The sequence below is a fragment of the Giraffa tippelskirchi genome, chromosome 10 (genome assembly GCF_054371585.1).
Source record: "Giraffa tippelskirchi isolate mGirTip1 chromosome 10, T2T-mGirTip1v1.2.pri, whole genome shotgun sequence".
NCBI classification, from domain to species: Eukaryota; Metazoa; Chordata; class Mammalia; order Artiodactyla; family Giraffidae; genus Giraffa; species Giraffa tippelskirchi.
In genome coordinates, this window is record NC_137284.1 from 148,393,363 (window position 1) to 148,413,725 (window position 20,363).

The 20,363-nt window shown below is 40.9% G+C and overlaps 1 protein-coding gene, 1 long non-coding RNA gene and 1 pseudogene across 2 annotated transcripts in view; 2 read left to right on the plus strand and 1 right to left on the minus strand.

Annotated features, from left to right (window-relative positions):
- Positions 1-20,363, plus strand: part of LOC145523659 (maltase-glucoamylase-like) — a 340,029-nt gene that overhangs the window by 45,408 nt on the left and 274,258 nt on the right. The window lies entirely within an intron of this gene.
- On the minus strand, positions 6-11,993 carry LOC145523692 (uncharacterized). The gene is made up of 3 exons (XR_014066850.1): positions 6,889-11,993; positions 1,722-3,668; positions 6-1,245 (listed from the first exon to the last, which is right to left on the minus strand). It is a non-coding gene; the product is annotated as an uncharacterized LOC145523692 (long non-coding RNA).
- LOC145523945 (olfactory receptor 9A1-like) lies at positions 15,958-16,844 on the plus strand (annotated as a pseudogene).

Genomic DNA, 20,363 nt, shown 5'->3' on the forward strand with positions numbered 1-20,363 from the left:
GAATATGGGTTTATATGAATTTTGTAATTCATATTACAAATATCAAGGATTTCATAAGTGGTTGGATTTTTTTTCAATATATTTTCCTTCCAATACATTTTCCGTTCTTATAGGGAAATGCAATAGTGAAATTCATGAGGATTTTGGCTGAGAGATTTTATGCATGACCCTGAATGCATTCTCTAGGCCATGCATATATTTGTGAACACATGCTTTTACTCTCAAGCACACCCAAAAGACACTTGTTTGTCGTTCCACAAATATATTCTCCACATATCAAGTTTCGTTAATCCATGATAGAGTAAACTGATTTTGATCTAAAATCTGCTAATTTTTATATAAAATACTGAGTGATCAAGAAATTTTAGTACCTGAAATGTAAAACACATTTTTATTTTGTCCAATGCAGTGAAATACTGGGATTCTTTTGTTCAAATTGCTGATTGATATAAATTGCTTACTTTCACAAAGCTTCTCAAAATCAAAGCCATTATTCCTTGTAAGACTATCATGGTGATCAGAGATAATGTGTTAAGTGCTAAGTATATTGGAATGCATAGGAGGGATTCAGGAATTGGCAACGGTTAGTAATTTTAACAGTTTCCAACTGTTTCATTTTTTGTTGCCTACTTAATTCCTACTCCACTTCCCTGGTGGCTCAGACGGTAAAGCGTCTTGTCTACAATGCGAGAGACCTGGGTTCGATCCCTGGGTTGGGAAGATCCTCTGGAGAAGGAAATGGCAACCCACTCCTGTATTCTTGCCTGGAAAATCCCATGGATGGACAGCGTGGCAGGCTGCAGTCCATGGGGTCGCAAAGAGTCGGACACAACTGAGCAGCTTCACTTTAATTCCTACTCCAAGTTGTTAGAAATATTCTCTGTCCTTACACGATATGCCAGATGGTATACTCTCCTCAGCCATTTGAGCCAGTTGCAACCTGAACTTTTCACTGGGATGATTTTCCTAACAACCTACCTGTACTTCTGTCCTCCTTTCTCTGGCCTCATTCTTACAGTTCTCAATGTCTTCATCCCACTGCAGTTGTTCTAGATTGAATCAGGCCCTCTACTTGCAAGCCTGTCTTATTGATTGGGTCACCAATACTTCAACCATTGGGCATTTTTGCTTCTTCATGTCTTCTGACTTTGGATTTTGCTGGTATGAATTGCCTTCTTTCTATCTCACCTTGCTCTCCAATGTAAAAAGGAAAGGGTAAATCATTGCCTCTCTCTATCTATTTATCTGTCTTATGAATGTGCTTCCTTGGTGGCTCAGATGGTAAAGAATCTGCTGCAATGGGGAAGGTCCAGGTTTGATCCCTGGGTCAGAAAGATCCTCTGGAGAAGGAAATGGCAACCCACTTCAGCATTCTTGCCTGGAAAAACCCATGGACAGAGAAGCCTTGTGGGCTACAGTCCATGGGGTCACAAAGAGTCAGACACAACTGAGAGGCTAAGACATGAATGGATAGTTAATCAATCTACTAATTTGTGGAGAGTGTGAATACCTTTCTACTTATCTGGTCAATTTCTTCTAAACTCAATTCTGTATGTGAAAGAAAGTGAAAGTGTTAGTCACTTATTCCTGTCTCACTCTTTGCAAGGCTATGGACTGTAGCCCACCAGACTCCTCTGTCCTTGGGTTTCTCCAGGCAAGAATACTGGAGTGGGTTCAGAAGACCGAACCCAGATCTCCCATATCACAGGCAGATTCTTTACCATCTGAGCCATCAAGGAAGCCCTAATCTTGCATATGGTTGATTGCAAAACCTTTTCATTTCTGTCCCACATTTAACTTGGTTTATCAGTAACTTCAGGTAGCCTGTGCCCTGTCTTTCCTCACTTCCACCTCCCTCTCCTGACATATCCACCAATCACTGTTGTATTCCCTTTCTGGTTCCTTTTTCTCTTTCCATGGATTGGCGTTAATATCCCATGCCCTTCTCTTTAGCTTATGTCCATTGCACTGAAATGGACCCCTGATACAAAACAGCAGATTTCAATGTGGTAAGTGAAGAACACAACAAAAATGGGAACATGAAGGATGGCCTGGTCAGGCGGCTAGTTCTCCTCTGCAGTGTGGAGGAGAACTATCTTGTCTCTAGCCTTCTGATTCAATCATGTCTGATCTTTAGCTCATGAGAGAGATCACCTTTCTTGGGTCTATAACTTATAGATTATTTCAAAGATCCTTTCTAAACTCATGTGTAAATGTTGCCTATTAACTTCTATTTATCCCTAATTTATTCTGTTTTTATTTATTCATTTTAGACCCATTCCAGTGTCCTGAAGAGTTCATTCCAAAATCTGATTATGGGTCTTCATTTCTATTGGTTTCCTTGGGACACTGTTCTAATTGCACCACCTCTATTATTACCACATACTTGCCTACTTTTGCATACTTCTGACATCACATCTTTCCTTCCTCAGTCCATCTTCTTCTTTGGAAATATGTGAGGGATGATATGCAGTAGATTGCTGTTCTTTTATTAGAATTGACAGACTATGTAAATTTAGAAAATCATTGGGCTTTGGCTTTTAGATTTATTTGATATACAAAACAAAAGAGTTAAACCTGTGGATGCTGTGGTTGCCTTCTCAGCATTCACTTCTACCTCTCCTCTATTATGTCACAATCATGCACTAGGGATGTGACCTGCTTGTCCTAAGCTTAGCAGTGAAATCCCTGTGTTTGGCTCAGGAGTGGATATATGACACAGTTGGTCATATTAAACATCAAACCTTTTATTTATGTTCAGTGTTGGGATAACACAGAATGAGCTATGTTGAGACATTGCTCTGGGCATATGAGCATGGCCTGTGAATGAGAACCAAAGTTGCTGCTGTCATTTTGCAGTGACCACTGGGGAAACTGCCTAAGAATGAAGCCCACACACAGAAGTCAAAAGAAGAGAATTGCCCAGAAGTGGAGTGGAAGTCCTAATAAAACTGTGACAGAATGTAGGCCTTTTCTCTAGACATTTTTCAGTTATCATCTACTAAATTCCTTTCAATGTGTAAGATAGTTTGAGTCAAGCTTTCAGTTGCTACAATTAAAACCATCTCCAATGATACATTTTCCAAAACCTCTTCCATCTCTGCGTCAAGCTATACTTAATGCTTGTGCTATCTAGCTATACTTGTGCTATATAGCATTAGCTATACCTAATGCTAAAACAAATGCTTTATATGTTTATTCTTATTTTCATGGTAAATCTGTGGGGTCATTTTAATCGACATAGATCTATAACTTCACAGATCCTCTCAACCACCTCTTTCTTTCCAAGGGCACTGCCTGCATCCTGGGTCATACTGCTATCACCTTTTCTGGGCTCTTTGCAAGCTGACTGGAGGCCACATGAAGGTCTGAGCATGAATAGCTCTCATGTCCCTGAAAAGTGAAAGCAAAAGTTGCTCAGTCATGTCTGACTCTTTGTGACCCCATGGACTATACAGTCCATGGAATTCTCCAGGCCAGAATACTGGAGTGGGTAGCCTTTCCCTTCTCCAGGGGATCTTCCCAACCCAGGAATTAAACCTGTGTCTCCTGCATTGCAGGTGGATTCTTTGCCAGCTGAGCCACAAGAGAAGCCCAAGAATACTGGAGTGGGTAGCCTATCCCTTCTCCAGCGGATCTTCCCGACCCAGGAATCAAACCAGGGTCTCCTGCATTGCAGGTGGATTCTTTACCAACTGAGCTACCAGGGAAGCCCGTAAGCTGAGCCTATCTAGGCCAACTTTCCATACTACTTTAAAACTTGTCTGAAAAAACACACTTTCAGACCTTGCTTTGGGCTTCCTGGGTGACTGTCAAGGGAAAGATGATGCTATCATAAATTCTGAGTAGTTATATCCTGGGATATGAACCTTGACCTATGAGAAATGAGATGGGGAGCCATACAGATAAACTGCCAAGGGCTACTCTGAGCTGTGTTTTTGTCTATCACATCTTCCTATTTCTTTACTTCATGTGTCTTCTTACCTCACTTCCACTTTCTCCTCACCCTTCCTTCCCTAGTGTTCAAATGGTGTTAGTTCTTTAATCCTTGCCTCTGCTGCTGACAGGACCATCTTTATTCTAAAAAGATAACAGCTCAGGTATTAGCTTGTTCAGGATCACTCAGTAGCAGCTCCTGGATTTGCGTCTGGGTCTCACAGGAAGCCAGATTGCCATAAATGTTTCTAATATTTACTTTGCATGCATGCTTGTATGCTAAGTCACTTCAGTTGTGTCCGACTCTGTGCGACCCCATGGACAGCAGCCCACCAGGCTCCTCTGTCCACAGGATTCTCCAGGCAAGAATACTGGAGTGGGTTGCCATTTCCTTCTCTGATTTAATCGCTAAGTCACATCTAACTCTTTGGAACCCCATGGACCATAGCCCACCAGGCCCCTCTGTCCATGGGATTTCCCAGGCAAGAATACCTGAGTGGGTTGCCATTTTCTTCTCCTAATATTTACTTTATGGTTTGTAATTTGCTTTCCACAGAACAGTAACACACAGTTTAAGGACCACTGGTCATTGGACCACACTTCACATAGTGCTGTTCATACTAGCGCTACAGGAGAATCAGTCTCCAGTTGTGTTCTTTTGGCTTCTTCACCCCAGGCATCCTTCCCACCACACTTGCTGCCAGTGGACTTTACTGGTTGGGAAGATATCAAAGGGACTTTAGTCCATTCATTTATGCATTAAGTAATTCACACTTCATTGCATACCTTCTTTATTTGGAGATAGAATTCATACTTTTGGGCTCTGGAACATCTCCCAAGAGTTTGTAATGGCATTGTGTTTGATGCAGGGGGAAGATCAGAATTTGTTTCCTAGGCTTTTAGTTTATCTATAGATATCTATGGGGCTTCCCTCGTAGTGCAGTCAGTAAAGAATCTGCCTGCAATGCAGGGGACCTGGGTTCAATCCCTGGGTTGGGCAGATTGCCTGGAGAAGGAAATGGCAACCCACTCCAGTATTCTTGCCTGTGAAATCTCATGGACAGAAGAGCCTGGCAGGCTACGGTCCAGGGGGTCACAAGAGTCGTACACAACTTAGCGACTGAACCATCACCATAAATATCTATAATATTCACAAGTATTTTAGCTTATATTTCACTTAGGCTGTATCCTGTCTTCTGAATTGAAGCCCAAAGCTCTGCCACTTAAAATATTTCTTAGTTTATTAGACATGAGAAGAGGTTCATTTGTAAGGAAAATAGTAGATGGTAGGAGTTGATATGAAGCTGTATAATCAGATAAGTCTAATTTCAAAAACCAGCCTCACTATTAATAAGCTGTGTGTATGGGGGAAAATTATTTAAACCCTCTGGTCCTTAGCCTTGTCATTCTAAGAGGAGAGATAATAATAACTAATCACTCTAAGGGCTGATGGAGAAGGCAATGGCACCCCACTCCAGTACTCTTGCCTGGAAAATCCCATGGATGGAGGAGCCTGGTAGGCTGCAGTCCATGGGGTTGCAAAGAGTCGGACATGACTGAGCGACTTCATTTTCACTTTTTACTTTTGTGCATTGGAGAAGGAAATGGCACCCCACTCCAGTGTTCTTGCCTGGAGAATCCCAGGGATGGGGGAGCCTAGTGGGTTGCTGTCTATGGGGTTGCACAGAGGTGGGCACAACTGAAGCAACTTAGCAGCAGCAGCAGCTAAGGGCTGAGTCTATAGAGTTGGGCTGCTGGCATTTGTGCCCTGGCTTTATTATTTATACCTAATGAGACTCTTGAGTGTGTTACATAACTTCTATTTCATTCTCCTTACCTATGTGTAATACACTAAGTCCTCACTTTTTACAAACTTAAAGGGGAAACAGTGACAGACTATTTTCTTGGGCTCCAAGATCACTGTAGATGGTGACTTCAGCCATTAAAAAATGCTTGTTCCTTGGAAGAAAAACTATGACCAACCTAGACAGCATATTAAAAAGCAGAGACATTACTTTGCCAACAAAGGTCCATCTAGTCAAAGCTATGGTTTTTCTAGTAGTTATGTATGGATGTGAGAGTTGGACCATAAAGAAGGCTGAGAACTGAAGAATTGATGCTTTTGAACTGTGGTGTTGTAGAAGACTCTTGAAAGTCCCTTGGATTGCAAGGAGATCAAACCAGTCAATCCTAAATCTAAAAAGAATCAGTCCTGAATATTCATTGGAAGGACTGATGCTGAAGCTGAAGCTTCAATACTTTGGCAACTGATGTGAAGAGCTGACTTATTTGAAAAGACCCTGATTCTGGGAAAAATTGAAGGCAGGAGGAGAAGGGGACAACAGAGGATGAGATGGTTGGATGGCATCACCGACTCAATGGACATGAGTTTGAGTAAACTCTGGGAGTTGGTGGTGGACAGGGAAGCCTGGCATGCTGCAGTCCATGGGGGTCACAAAGAGTAGGACATGACTGAGCAACTGAACTGAACTGAAAGTCTCAGTACAAGGAATTGTTCTATGTCTCAAAGCAACAGATCTGCTTTTGCCTCTTGGACACTGAGAGTCACGTAGAGTGATCATTCATGGGCTGGTAGAAAGTTCTAGACTGAATCTGAAGCCCACTGCTGGCAAGTGACCTGGGAGGGGTGTACTATGTATGCCACCTGCTTCTGGTTTCATCTTTCTTTCTTATCATATAGTGTCTCCACTTATCCTATGTATTTTCTTATAAGCAGCTTTATATTCCTTTTGGAAAGAAGATACATGTGAAATAAACATGAAAGTGAAAGTGTTAGTCACTCAGTCGTGTCCAACTCTTTGCGACGCCATGGACTGTAGTCCACCAGGTTCCTCTGTCCATGGAATTTCCCAGACAAGAATACTGGAGTGGGCTGCCATTTCCTTCTCCAGGGGATCTTCCCAGCCCAGGGATTGAACCTGGGTCTTCCACATTACAGGCAGATTCTTTACCACTGAGCCACTAGGGAAGAAAATGTTTAGTGCTTCTTATAGAATTATGCCCAACAAATGAGTTTCCTTGGTCTTTGCCTAGTACTGAGATTTACTGAGAATATCAAATGTTTGTAGCTCTATCTGTGCCCTGAACTGATGGATTCCAGTGAATGAGCTAGCTATAAGCAGAACTGCCTGTGATGCATCCTCCTTTCCCTTTGCTGTCCATTTTAGATAAGAGGTAGGATCCAGCTTGGTTTTGAGGAGGACTGGCCTAGAGTTTTGAGTACACTACAATTGTGAGGGCAAAGTACAGTGTGACTTGAGGGGCATGAGCAGACTCAGTCCAGAACATACCACTAGTCATCTTGAGGCTTAAGAGAGGAATTTTTATTTGATGAATCACTGGAGTGAGATCTGTAAATTTCTGTAATTCTGATTCTTTGATCTCTCCTAAAACAAATATATCATCAGCTTTAAGAATCCCATAAGGTAAAAATTCTACATACCAGAAAAGTCTTAAACCAGGCTTCTGTGAGAGAAGACTAAGAGAACTTGTTTGAGTGGTAGCATGTTTTTAATTGAGATATAGTTGATTTACAGTATCATTTAAGTTTTATAATTTTTAAAGATTATATTACATTTATAGCAATTATAAAATATTGGCTATATTCCCTGTGCTGCACAATATTTTCTTGTAGCTTATTTATTTTATACATGGTAGTTGTACCTCTTAATCCTCTACCCCTATTCTGTCCCTTCCCTCTTCCCTCTCCCCACTGGTAACCACTAGTGTTCTCTATATCTGAGTGTATTTCTCTTTTGCTGTATTCACTAGTTTTTGTTGTATTTTTTAGATTATGCATATAATCTAAGTGGTAACATAGAATATTTATGATTTTCTGTCGGACTTATTTCACTTAGCATAATGCCCTCCAGATCAATCCATGTTGCTGCAAATTGCAAAACTTCATTCTTTTTTGTTTTTTTGTTTTTTTTTTTAATAAATTTATTTGTTTTAGTTGGGGGCTAATTACTTTACAATATTGTAATAGTTTTTGCCATACATTGACATGAATCAGCCATGGGTTTACATGTGTTCCCCTTCCTGGACCCCCCACCCACCTCCCTCCCCATCCCATCCTTCTGGATCATCCCATTGCCCCGGCCCTGAGCCCTTGTCACATGCATCGCACATGGAATGGTGTTCTGTTTCACATATGATAATATACATGTTTCAATGCTATTCTCCCAGAACGTCCCACCCTCACCTTCTCCCTCAGAGTCCATAAAATTGTTCCATGCATCTGTGTCTCTTATTCTGTCTCGCATATAGGGTTATCGTTACCATCTTTCAAATTCCATATATATGCATTAGTATACTGTATTGTTGTTTTTCTTTCTGGCTTACTTCACTCTGTATAATGGGCTCCAGTTTCATCCATCTCAGTAGAACCGATTCAAATGTATTTTTTTTAATGGCTGAGTAATATTCCATTGTGTATATGTACCACAGCTTCCTTATCCATTCGTCTGCTGATGGACATCTAGGTTGCTTCCATGTCCTGGCTATTGTAAACAGTGCTGCGGTGAACATTGGGGTACACGCGTCTCTTTCAATTCTGGTTTCCTCGGTGTATATGCCCAGCAGTGGGATTGCTGGGTCATATGGCAGTTCTATTCCCAGTTTTTTAAGGAATCTCCACACTGTTCTCCATAGTGGCTGTACTAGTTTGCATTCCCACCAACAGTGTAAGTGGGTTCCCTTTTCTCCACACCCTCTCCAGCATTTATTGCTTGTAGACTTTTGGATAGCAGCCATTCTGACTGGTGTGAAATGATACCTCATTGTGGTTTTGATTTGCATTTCTCTAATAATGAGTGATGTTGAGCATCTTTTCATGTGTTTGTTAGCCATCTGTATGTCTTCTTTGGAGAAATGTCTGTTTAGTTCTTTGGCCCATTTTTTGATTGGGTCGTTTATTTTTCTGGAATTCAGCTGCAGAAGTTGCTTGTATATTTTTGATATTAATTGTTTGTCTGTTGCTTCATTTGCTATTATTTTCTCCCATTCTGAAGGCTGTCTTTTCACCTTGTTTATAGTTTCCTTTGTTGTGCAAAAGCTTTTAATTTTAATTAGGTCCCATTTGTTTATTTTTGCTTTTATTTCCAATATTCTGGGAGGTGGGTCATGGAGGATCCTGCTGTGATTTATGTTGGAGAGTGTTTTGCCTATGTTTTCCTCTAGGAGTTTTATTGTTTCTGGTCTTACATTTAGATCTTTAATCCATTTTGAGTTTATTTTTGTGTATGGTGTTAGGAAGTGTTCTAGTTTCATTCTTTTACAAGTGGTTGACCAGTTTTCCCAGCACCACTTGTTAAAGAGATTGTCTTTTCTCCATTGTATATTCTTGCCTCCTTTGTCGAAGATAAGGTGTCCATATGTGCGTGGGTTTATCTCTGGGCTTTCTATTTTGTTCCATTGATCTATATTTCTATCTTTGTGCCAGTACCATACTGTCTTGATGACTGTGGCTTTGTAGTAGAGCCTGAAGTCAGGCAGGTTGATTCCTCCAGTTCCATTCTTCTTCCTCAAGATTGCTTTGGCTATTCGAGGTTTCTTATATTTCCATACAAATTGTGAGATGATTTGTTCTAGTTCTGTGAAAAATACCATTGGTAGCTTGATAGGGATTGCATTGAATCTATAGATTGCTTTGGGTAGTATACTCATTTTCACTATATTAATTCTTCCAATCCATGAACATGGTATATTTCTCCATCTGTTTGTGTCCTCTTTGATTTCTTTCATCAGTGTTTTATAGTTTTCTATATATAAGTCTTTTGTTTCTTTAGGTAGATATATTCCTAAGTATTTTATTCTTTTTGATGCAATGGTGAATGGTATTGTTTCCTTAATTTCTCTTTCTGTTTTCTCATTATTGGAGTATAGGAATGCAAGGGATTTCTGTGTGTTAATTTTATATCCTGCAACTTTACTATATTCATTGATCAACTCTAGTAATTTTCTAGTAGAGTCTTTAGGGTTTTCTATGTAGAGGATCATGTCATCTGCAAACAGGGAGAGTTTTACTTCTTCTTTTCCTATCTGTATTCCAACTTCATTCTTTTTTAATGGCTGAGTAATATTCCACTGTATGCATGTACCATATCTTCTTTATCCATTCATCCAGTTGATGGACTCTTAGGTTGTCTCTACATCTTGGCTATTGTAAAGAATGCTGCTATGAACATAGGAGTGTATGTATCTTTTCAAGTTAGTGTTTTCATTTTCTTTGAATCTAAGAGTTGAATAGCTAGTTCATATGATAGTTCTATTTTTAGCTTTTTGAGAAATCTCCATACTGTTTTTCACAATGGCTGCACAAATTTATATTCCCACCAACAATATACAGAGGATTCAGTTCAGTTCAGTCACTCAGTCATGTCCAACTCTTTGCGACCCCATGGACTATAGCCTGCCAGGCTCCTCCATCCCTGGGATTTTCCAGGCAAGAGTACTGGAGTGGGTTGCCATGTCCTTCTCCAGGGGATCTTCCCGACCCAGGGATTGACCCGGGTCTCCTGCACTGCAGGCAGATGCTTTACTGTCTGAGCTACTGCAAAGCCTGTAAAATGGTAGAGCCTATAGAAAACCGTGTGGTGGTTCCTCAAGAAATTAAAAATAGAATTATCATATAATCCAGCAATTCTGCTTATGAATATATACTTAGAAGAATTGAGAACAGAGAGATATTTGTACCCCTGTACTCACAGCAGCATTATTCACAATAGCCAGAAGGTAGAAGCAACCCAAGTGCCCACTGACAGATGAATGGCCAAATGTGGTTTAGATGTACAATGGAATATTATTCAGCCTTTAAAACGAAAGATTTTTGACATATGCTACAACATGGATGAAACTTAAAGACATTATACTAAATTGAAGTAAGTCAATCAAAGAAAAACAAATGCTGTATGATTCCATTTATGTGAGAGTCATCAGATTCATAGAGAAAGAAGAAAAATGGTGGTTTCCAGGGGCTGGAGTGAGAGGGTGGTCTCATAGGTGCAGAGTTTCAGTTCTGCAAAATGAAAAGAGTTTAGGAGATTGATTGCACAACAGTGCAAAAGTGCTTAACAGTACTGAACTGTGCACTTAAAAGTGGTTAAGATGGTACATTCATGTCATGTGTATTTTACCACATTTAAACAAAAAACATCTTGAACTTGCTTCTTGAAGAATGAAGTGGAGGAAGATGAGAACTGACATAACAGTTTCTGTTTAACTTTCACCTCCTGAATGAAGATAGAAGATAGTGTTTACCAGTTTCAGGGATCTTAGTTTTCCCTGGCCCATGACAGTTTTTCCTTTTCATCCTAGACAGTCTCCTTTCTGTAATTTGGAGGGAAACAAGGAGCCATGAACTTACTAAGTCACGGAAAGAATCAGTTATGGAATTCAGAACAGTAGGCTCGTTTTACTGATGATCTGATATGGCCTTGAATTTAATCTAATTTAAGGACTCTAGGATGTAGGACTGATTTAAGGAAGTTGGTTCTGAAAAAGGAGTTCTGAAAGGTTTCGAGTCTTGATCTTTGGATGTCTTTATTTGCCACCAACCTTCCTTTCACATTTAAACATCTGTCATCACATGACCCAACACTGCTGCTCTAAGGCTAACAGGCAGATAATAGCACAGAGGCTCCCTGGGTGGCTGTCAGCGTTGTCCCCATGGGCCAAGGACCTCTGGGATATGTCCTTCTTTCCAAGACTCTATCCAGTTATTGATTTCTATGATCTGCACAGAGTTAAGAGTGAAATGGAAACATCTTACCTGGAGGCTTTGTGGACAGACCCAATATAATATCTTTTCAAGAGATTATAAATCAATAACATTCAGGGGAAAGCAATCTGATAAAAGATAGAAAAAATTTAACATAATTATTTACAGTTAAATATTTTAAAAAGTATGGGGCTTGCCAGGTGGCTCAGTGGTAAAGAATCTGCCTGGCAAACAGGAGATGTGGATTCGATCCCAGGGTAGGGAATATGCCCTGGAGAAGGAAATGGCAACTCACTCTAGTATTTTTGCCTGCAAATCCCAAGGACAGAGGAGTCAAGTGGGCTCTAGTCCATGGGATCACAAAAGAGTTGGACATGACTTAGTGACTAAACAGCAGCAACAACTTTCAAAAGTAGAGAGGCATATATACAAGTATTATATTGTGGTATTGATCAAAAATTGAAAACAACTTAGTGTCCATCAGTAAGGAAATGGTTAAAGAGTGATGGCATATTCATAAAGAGAATATGAAGAAATTATTGAAAATACTGTAGACATGGGCTTTCCTGGTAGCTGTGCTCCGCCTGCAATGCAGGAGACCCTGGTTCGATTCCTCGGTCGGGAAGATACACTGGAGAAGGGATAGGCTACCCACTCCAGTACTCTTGAGTTTCCCTGGTGGCTCATCTGGTAAAGAACCCACCTGCAATGTGGAAGACCTGGGTTTGATCTCTGGTTTGGGAAGATCCCCTGGAGAAGGGAATGGCTATCCACTCCAGTATTCTGGCCTGGAGAATTCCATGGACTGTATAGTCCATGGGGTCTCAAAGAGTTGGACATGACTGAGTGACTTTCACAGTAGAGTAGACTTTCACAGTAGACTTAGATGAAGTGCAATATATTACATGGAAAAAAACAAGTTTCAGGACAGTATGTGTGATGGAATACTACTTAAAAAAGCACATGGTTATATAGATGGGACATCTTTAGAGAGACACTTAATTTTTAACTATCTTTTTATACAGTTTTAATTTTTAACATGAGCTTTTTAAATTTTTAATATATCAGTAGTTATTTATCCAAAAGCAAAGCTAAGCATATTTATCATTTTTATAACTTTCCACCTCTGCATTTTGACACTTTACCCTTTACCTCTTACTGCAACCAGCTCAGGGAGGTGACCCCGTAGATTTGAAGGGAAGCATATGGCTGAAAAGCCAGTTGGAATGCATGAATATTGGATAGGCTGGAATGGCCATGAGGTTGGATGAGTGGCAGATTCTCTATTTTTCTCTTACTGAGGTTCCCATTACAATGGCCAAAGGATATTGGGGGAAGGGTAGTGCCAAGATCATCTGGGGAATAGGGTCTCATGAGGACTCCAAGATGAAGAGAACATTTTTGACAGAAGCCCATTTGCCATTTTTTTTCTCTCTCTTAAATACTCATGTCAAGGTCTTTTTTCTTATTGTGGTAAATAAATATAGCATACTATTTACCATTTAAATAATTTAAAGTGTAAAACTGGGGCTTCTTGGGTGGCGCCAGTGGTAAAGAACCCACCTGCTAATGCAGGAGACATAAGAGATGCAGTTTCAATCCCTGGGTTGGGGAGATCCCCTGGAGGAGGGGACAGCAACCCACTCCAGTATTCTTGCCTGGAGAATTCCATGGACAGAGGAGCCTGGAGGGCTACAGTCCATGGGGTCACAAAGAGTCAGACACGACTGAAGTGACCAAACACACACAACTGTAAAACCAGTACAGTTAATTACATTATTTTCACAATGTTGTGCAGTCATTGCCAATATTTCCAAAACTGTTTCATCACACCAAACAGAAACTACTTATTAACAAGAATTCTCTATTCTCCTCTGCCCGCAGCCCCTGGGAACCTCTAACCTATTCTAACCTCTGACCTGTCTCTAACCCCCTCTAACCTCTAACCTGTTTCAGAATTTGCCTATTATTGTTATTATACAGTATTTGTCCTTTTGTTTGATTTATTTCACTTAGCATAATGTTTTCAAGTTCATCCATGTTATCAGAACTCCTTTATATGGCCAAATAAAATTCTATTTTATGTGTATACTACATTTTGTTTATCCATTCATCTGCTGAGGGCCACTTGAATTTTTTCCCACCTTTTGAGTATTATGAATAATGCTACAATGAGCACTGTCATACAAATGTCTGTTTGTGTCCCTGTTTTCAATTCTTTGGGATATATGCCTACAAGTGGAATTTCTGGGTTATATGGTAATCCTATGTTTAACTTTTTAAGGAACTGCTGGATTGTTTTCCACAGCAGCTGGACCATTTACACCACTACTTTAGCCTTCTGATGTGAGGAGCCGACTCATTGGAAAAGACCCCGATGCTGGGAAAGATTGAAAGCAGGAGGAGAAGAGGGTGACAGGATGTGATGGTTGGATGGCATCCTTGCCTCAATGGACATGACTTTGAGCAAGCTCCAGGAGAAGGTGAAGGACAGGGAAGCCTGGCATGCTGCAGTCCATGGGGTCACAAAGAGTCAGACACGACTTAGTGACTGAACAACAACAAAACAGAAATTGTGGAAGGCAGACAACTAGGTTCTTCCAACTAATCTACCCTCGTTACCTAATTGCCTTTTGTAAGAGATTTCCAGAGAGAGGGCTACATGTTGACAGGGCAGTGTTTCAGTGAAGACAGAAAGGCAGGTTTGCTTCAAAATTGGTCAAAGCCAGGACTAGATATGCTTTGTTCGTAGATTCTTTCCTTAATTGATTGATTCATTGGATTGTTCATTCAAAAGTATTCATTGAGTATCAGAAACCATAAGTAAGTAAGCATGACAAAATTTCTGCTTTCATGTTGCTTACATTATAAAACAGGAGACAGGAAATAAGCCAAAAGTAAACATCATTTTAGGTGATAAGAACTAGGAGATAAACAGATCCTTGTGAGGTGGTAGAAAGTAAAGGATGGTATGTGTTCTCTTACAGAGGATGATGAAGAAAGGCTCCCTGAGCTTTGGCACTTGAACAAGGGCCTGAAGGAAATGAGGGAGGAGCCCAGAAATCCTAAGGGGCTCGGATCCTTGGGTCCATTTCATGTTACTGACAGCTCAATCTTTACTCTTTTATAGGATTTTGCAGGAAAAAACTGGTTGTAGAAGGAACATTGTCTCTGGGGAGACTTTCTGAACTTTCTATTAGATCAAGTCCAAGACCACTTATCTGTACAGCCTGGGCTGGACCCAGATTTCACATTTGGCAGCCTTGACTCCCTGCTGGATCTCAGGTTTTGAAGGCAGGGGATGTTGAAATTAGACCTTTAGCCTCTTATCTCCCCATTCCAGCATGAGAAAGATGCAGGACAGGTAGAAGTTGAGGATGTAAGTCCCACCTGTGCCCTCCTCTGGACCCTCCTGCTGTGAATCTGGTGATTATTGGTCTTAGAGTCTGGGAGAGAGAGAGACTCCTGACTGACTAACGCCAGTGCTGACCAGTCTACCTTCTGTGAGAAAAGACGTTCACTGAAGAGAAAAGCGAAGCTGATATTCACTCCCAAGAACCGAGTGGAAGAAAGTGGTAATTCAGCTAGGCAACTAGCTGGCCAGTAGACCAAGGGAGACTCTGTCCTTGCCCTCACTATCTTACAGAAAATCCTCAAATTGATCCCCACTCCCACGCCCACCAGTGACACCAATGACGATAGACATAAAGAAAAAGCTTTAAAATGAATGTAGTGCCAATGGACCCTATTTCAGGAAAAACCAACACATAACCAGCTCTTGGTAGAAATGAGGTGGCTGTGGGGGTATTTTTCTACAGGATGTGGTACTGGAGCAGGCTCATAGGACACAATACATTTGGTGGAGCAGGTAGTTCCATCCCAGATGGAAGGGAAAGCGTGGTGAAAAGGACTGCACTGTTGTTAGCAGGTGGCCTGGGGGGCTGTTGAGAGCAGAGGGGAAGGCATGGTGCCCTGTGGATGGACAGATGCAGTCTGAGCAGGGAAGCCTTGCCTATGGTACAGTGTGGGTGACTGGGCTCATCTTCTTGGCCAGATTCATTGTTCTTCATACATCATGAATATTCTTAGAAATAATTCGTACTGACTATGTTGAGGGAACAGTAGGGCGTGAACCCTTCCTAGTCATGTAGAGCTTATCAACCAGAAGGGAATATTTTTTCTACCTGGAACTGTTTCTGCTTTTTTGAGATCAGTCACAGTGTTCTCTCTCTTTTGCTCTCTAGATTTCAGAAGGAACAAGCACTCAAAACTAACTGTTGGGGAATTATACCAGTGCTACTGAATTTTATCTCTTAGACTTCCCCGGCTCCCAAGAATTACACAATTACACCATGTGTTATTTGCTACCTTCATCCTCTTCTACTCAGTGACAGTGATGGGAAACCTGGTCATCATCTTGAGGGTCTGTGTTGATAGATGTCTGCAGACCCCCATGTATTACTTCCTGGATCACCTCTGTCTTAGAGATGCTGACCACATTTGCGGCTGTCTCCTTGATGCTCTGGGGTCTGCTCCTTCCTGGGATGCAGGCAATATCTTTGACTGCCTGTTGTGTACAACTGTATTTGTACCTGTCTTGGGAACTTCAGAGTTTATATTAATGGGAGCAATGGTTATGCACTGCTGTGTGGCTGTCTGTAACCCTCTGTAGTACAACATCGTTATGAATACAGATACAGATACACCTGTATCTGGTGGTAATTGTGTCCTGAGTATTTGGGTTCCTGTTTCAAATCTGGCCAGACTATGCTATGTTTCATCTTACTTTTTGCAAATCAAATGTGCTAGACCATTTTTACAGTGACCAAGGGCAACTGCTCAAACTGTCATGTGATGACAGCCAATTCATGCAGTTTATTCTTTTTTAATGGCTGTTTTCATTATTGGTGCTTTTATCCCCACAATTATCTCCTACACCTACATCCTCTCCACCATCCTCAAGGTGCCCTCAGTTTCTGGGCGACAGGAAGCCTTTTCTACATGTGCCTCCCACTTCACCTTTGTTGTCATCGGTTGTGGCAGCTGCTTGTTCCTCTATGTGAAACCCAAGCAAACTCAGGCAGCCGAGTACAACAGGGCAGCATCACTGGTGGTTTTAGTGGTGACCCCTTTGACAAAGTCATTGAGGTCTTTTGAGACACCATGAAACGCTTCTGTCATCTCCTCAAGGATTACCTCTGCCCTAAGGACCATCGTGTACTCATCATCACAGGCCTGAATAATCTGGAAGCACTGTTTGAAATCAGAAATGATCCTTTTCATCATCAAACAGTTTGTGACCCATGAGGGAATTTTAAGACACTGACAGTGCTCCACTTTATAGCTGGATGGTTCTTACATAGGAGTCACTTTAACATTTTTAACTGGATATATACATTTATACACATTACTGTGGTTAAAATGAATTTCACAAAATAGATTTGACAGGTATAAATATACAAAATATATGTGATTTTTTTAGAGCACTTATCTTTGAGTGAAATAGATGAGGAAAGTATAGTTCATTCTCTTGACAGCTGACTTAAATGTTTGATTATAGGTTCTGGGTCACCTTCCCCTATATTGTTCCATTCTTTCCTGAGTTTTTCACTGCTTTAATTATTATTTTTTGAAAAATTTATTTTTAATTGGAGGATAATTGCTTTACGGTATTGTGTTGGTTTCTGCCTTACATCAACATGAATCAGCCATAGGTATACATATGTCCCCTCCCTCTTGAACCTCCCACCCATCTCCCACCGCATCCCACACCTCTAGGTAATCACAGAGCACCAGGTTTAAGCTCCCTGTGTCATACAGCAAATTCCCACTGGTTATCTATTTCACATATGGTAATGCATATATTTCAGTGCTACTCCCTCAATTTTCACCCCACCTTCTCCTTCCCCCACTGTGTCCACAGGTTTTTTCTCTGTGTCTGCATCTTCATTGCTGCCCTAGAAATAGGCTCATCAGTATTATCTTCTAGATTCCATATATATGTGTTAATAGGCAATATTTGTTTTTCTCTTTCTGACTTTCTTCACTGTATAATAGGCTCTAGGTTCATCCACCTCATTAGAACTGACTCATGCATTCCTTTTCATGGCTGAATAATATTCCATTGCATATATGTACCACAACTTCTTTATCCATTCATCTATCAATGGACATCTAGGTTGCTTCCATGTCCTAGCTATTATAAATAGTGCTGCACTGAACATTGGGGTACATGTGGTTTTTTTCAATGATGGTTTCCTCAGGTTTTATGCCCAGTAGTGGATTGGTGGGTCATGTGATTGTTGGAGGGAGTGTAAATTGATATAGCTACTATGCAGAACAATATGGAGATTCCTTAAAAAATTAAGAATAAAACTATGGTAAACCCCAACAATCACTGCTTAAACTACTTCTATGCATGATGCCACATCCAACTTCAGGATTAAACCTTTTCTGAGGTTCCTGGCCCAAGGTCAAACAGTGACAGTTCACCTGTGTAGATCTTCTCAGCTGGTAGTTGTGAGAAGAATTCACTCACAACCCTGACGTTTTACCAACCTCATGGCCAAATGGATGGGTTAATGCAGACAAGTCTATTTTCAGTGGGCTTTCTCAAGGTGTGGAGGGAAGTTCTTGGAAAGAAACGTTCTCTTATCTAGCATCACTCACATCATCATGGCAGCCCTAAATTTGGGAGGGAAATGGCTGGGTTATGGCAGCTGAAGGTGACAAGGGAAAACCACCATGCTTGTCCCCGGGTTGAGGGAGGATGCAGAGGGGACAGAGAAAGAGAAGAGAAGTGGCACCTGGTTACTTCTCTCTGCCTTTCTCACACTGTTCAATCCTGACCTGTGCATTTCATCTCTCTTCTCTCTTACCTATGCCAGTCCCTCTTGTCCAGTTTCTTTTCTGATTCTTTCTCATGTTTTACTTGCTGGGGTTGCCAGATTCATTTCTGTGTTCTCTTTCTTCTCTCATCCCCACCCTCAACTTTACCAGGCTATCTTTCAGCTCTACTCTGAGCTTCCCACTCTGCATGTTCCTATTCTAATGTTGTCCTATTTCAGTCCCTCTTTCTGTCACATCACTATTGCCGATGCTTATTTCTGCTCTTCTTGCATGGCCAAGTAGGGGTCGAAGAGCTGTGCACATGAGACTGTGTCACCACCTTTACAAATGTATGACCTGACCTCCCTGAAGAGGGAGAGGCAACAGGGAGTAACTTTGAAAAACAGTGTTATTAGCTGGAATCTGGAAGGCTGAGTTAAAAAAAGGAACAGTGCCCATCATAGTACTCTTGCTAGTAAGTTTGTTTCTCCAGAAGATGTGAGTTAACAATTCTGAACTAGCTGTACATGTGTATAGCAGTTGAGGAAGTGAATAAAGGTCTCACTGTGGTTAGGTAAGCTACAAACAAGCAAGGGGAGAAGACTGGAATAAGGAATATGGTACTGAACTACAGTTGGAGGCATCAATATGCACTCAGATTTACATGAATATATGGACACAGGTGGATAGAATAGTATGCAATATAAATAAATAAAGAATTGATGCTTCTTTTTCAAAACTTTTGGTTATTCCATTACCATTTTCTTTCTGTATAAATCTTAGAATCAGTAGATATCTACTACAAAGCTTCAGTTCAGACACTCAGTTGTGTCCGACTCTTTGCGACCCCATGGACTGCATCACGCCAGGCTTCCCTGTCCATCACCAACTCCCGTAGCCTACTCAAACTCATGTCCATTGTGCTGATGATGCTGTCGGCATCCTCTGTCATCCCCTTCTCCTCACAGCTTCAAACTTTCCCAGCATCAGGGTATTTTCCAATGAGTCAGTTCTTTGCATCAGTTGGCCAAAGTATTGGAGTTTCAGCTTCAACATCAGTCCTTCCAATGAATATTCAGGACTGATTTCCGTTAGGATGGACTAGTTGGATCTCCTTGCAGTCCAAGGGACTCTCAAGAGTCTTCTCCAACACCACAGTTCAAAAGCATCAGTTCTTCAGTGCTCAGCTTTCTTTACAGTCCAACTCTCACATCCATACATAACTACTGGAAAAATAATAGCTTTGACTAGACGGACCTTTGTTGGCAAAGTGATGTCTCTGCTTTTTAATATGCTGTCTAGGTTGGTCATAGCTTTTCTTCCAAGAAGCAAGCATCTTTTAATTTCATGGCTGCAGTCACCATCTGAAGTGATTATGGGGCCCCCAAAAATAAAGTCTCTCACTGTTTCCATTGTTTCCCCATCTACTTGCCATGAAGTGATGGGACCGGATGCCATGATCTTAGTTTTCTGAATGTTGAGTTTTAAGCCAACTTTTTCACTCTCCTCTTTCACTATAAAGCTTGATGGGATGTTAATTGTGGCTGTGATGAATCTATAGTTAAATAGTTAAAGCCCCAAGATACAGGACTCTCAGTTTATGTATGATGACGATGGGCCTGCATGGAGGTTCTTGGGTGCTACAGGGTTGATCCTTCATCTCCCCTCTATCTTTCGTAATTGTTATCTATATCTCATTTCAAATGTAAGCATAGTTGTCTTCCCTCTGTGACATTGAGCTTGTTCCTGAGTCTCCCATCCCTTTGTAACAGTGATTTTTCTTTCATATCGTGTGTCTACTATCATGATGATATTGTACAAAACTGTCTAGTAGGTTTTAAACTTCTTAGAAAGCATT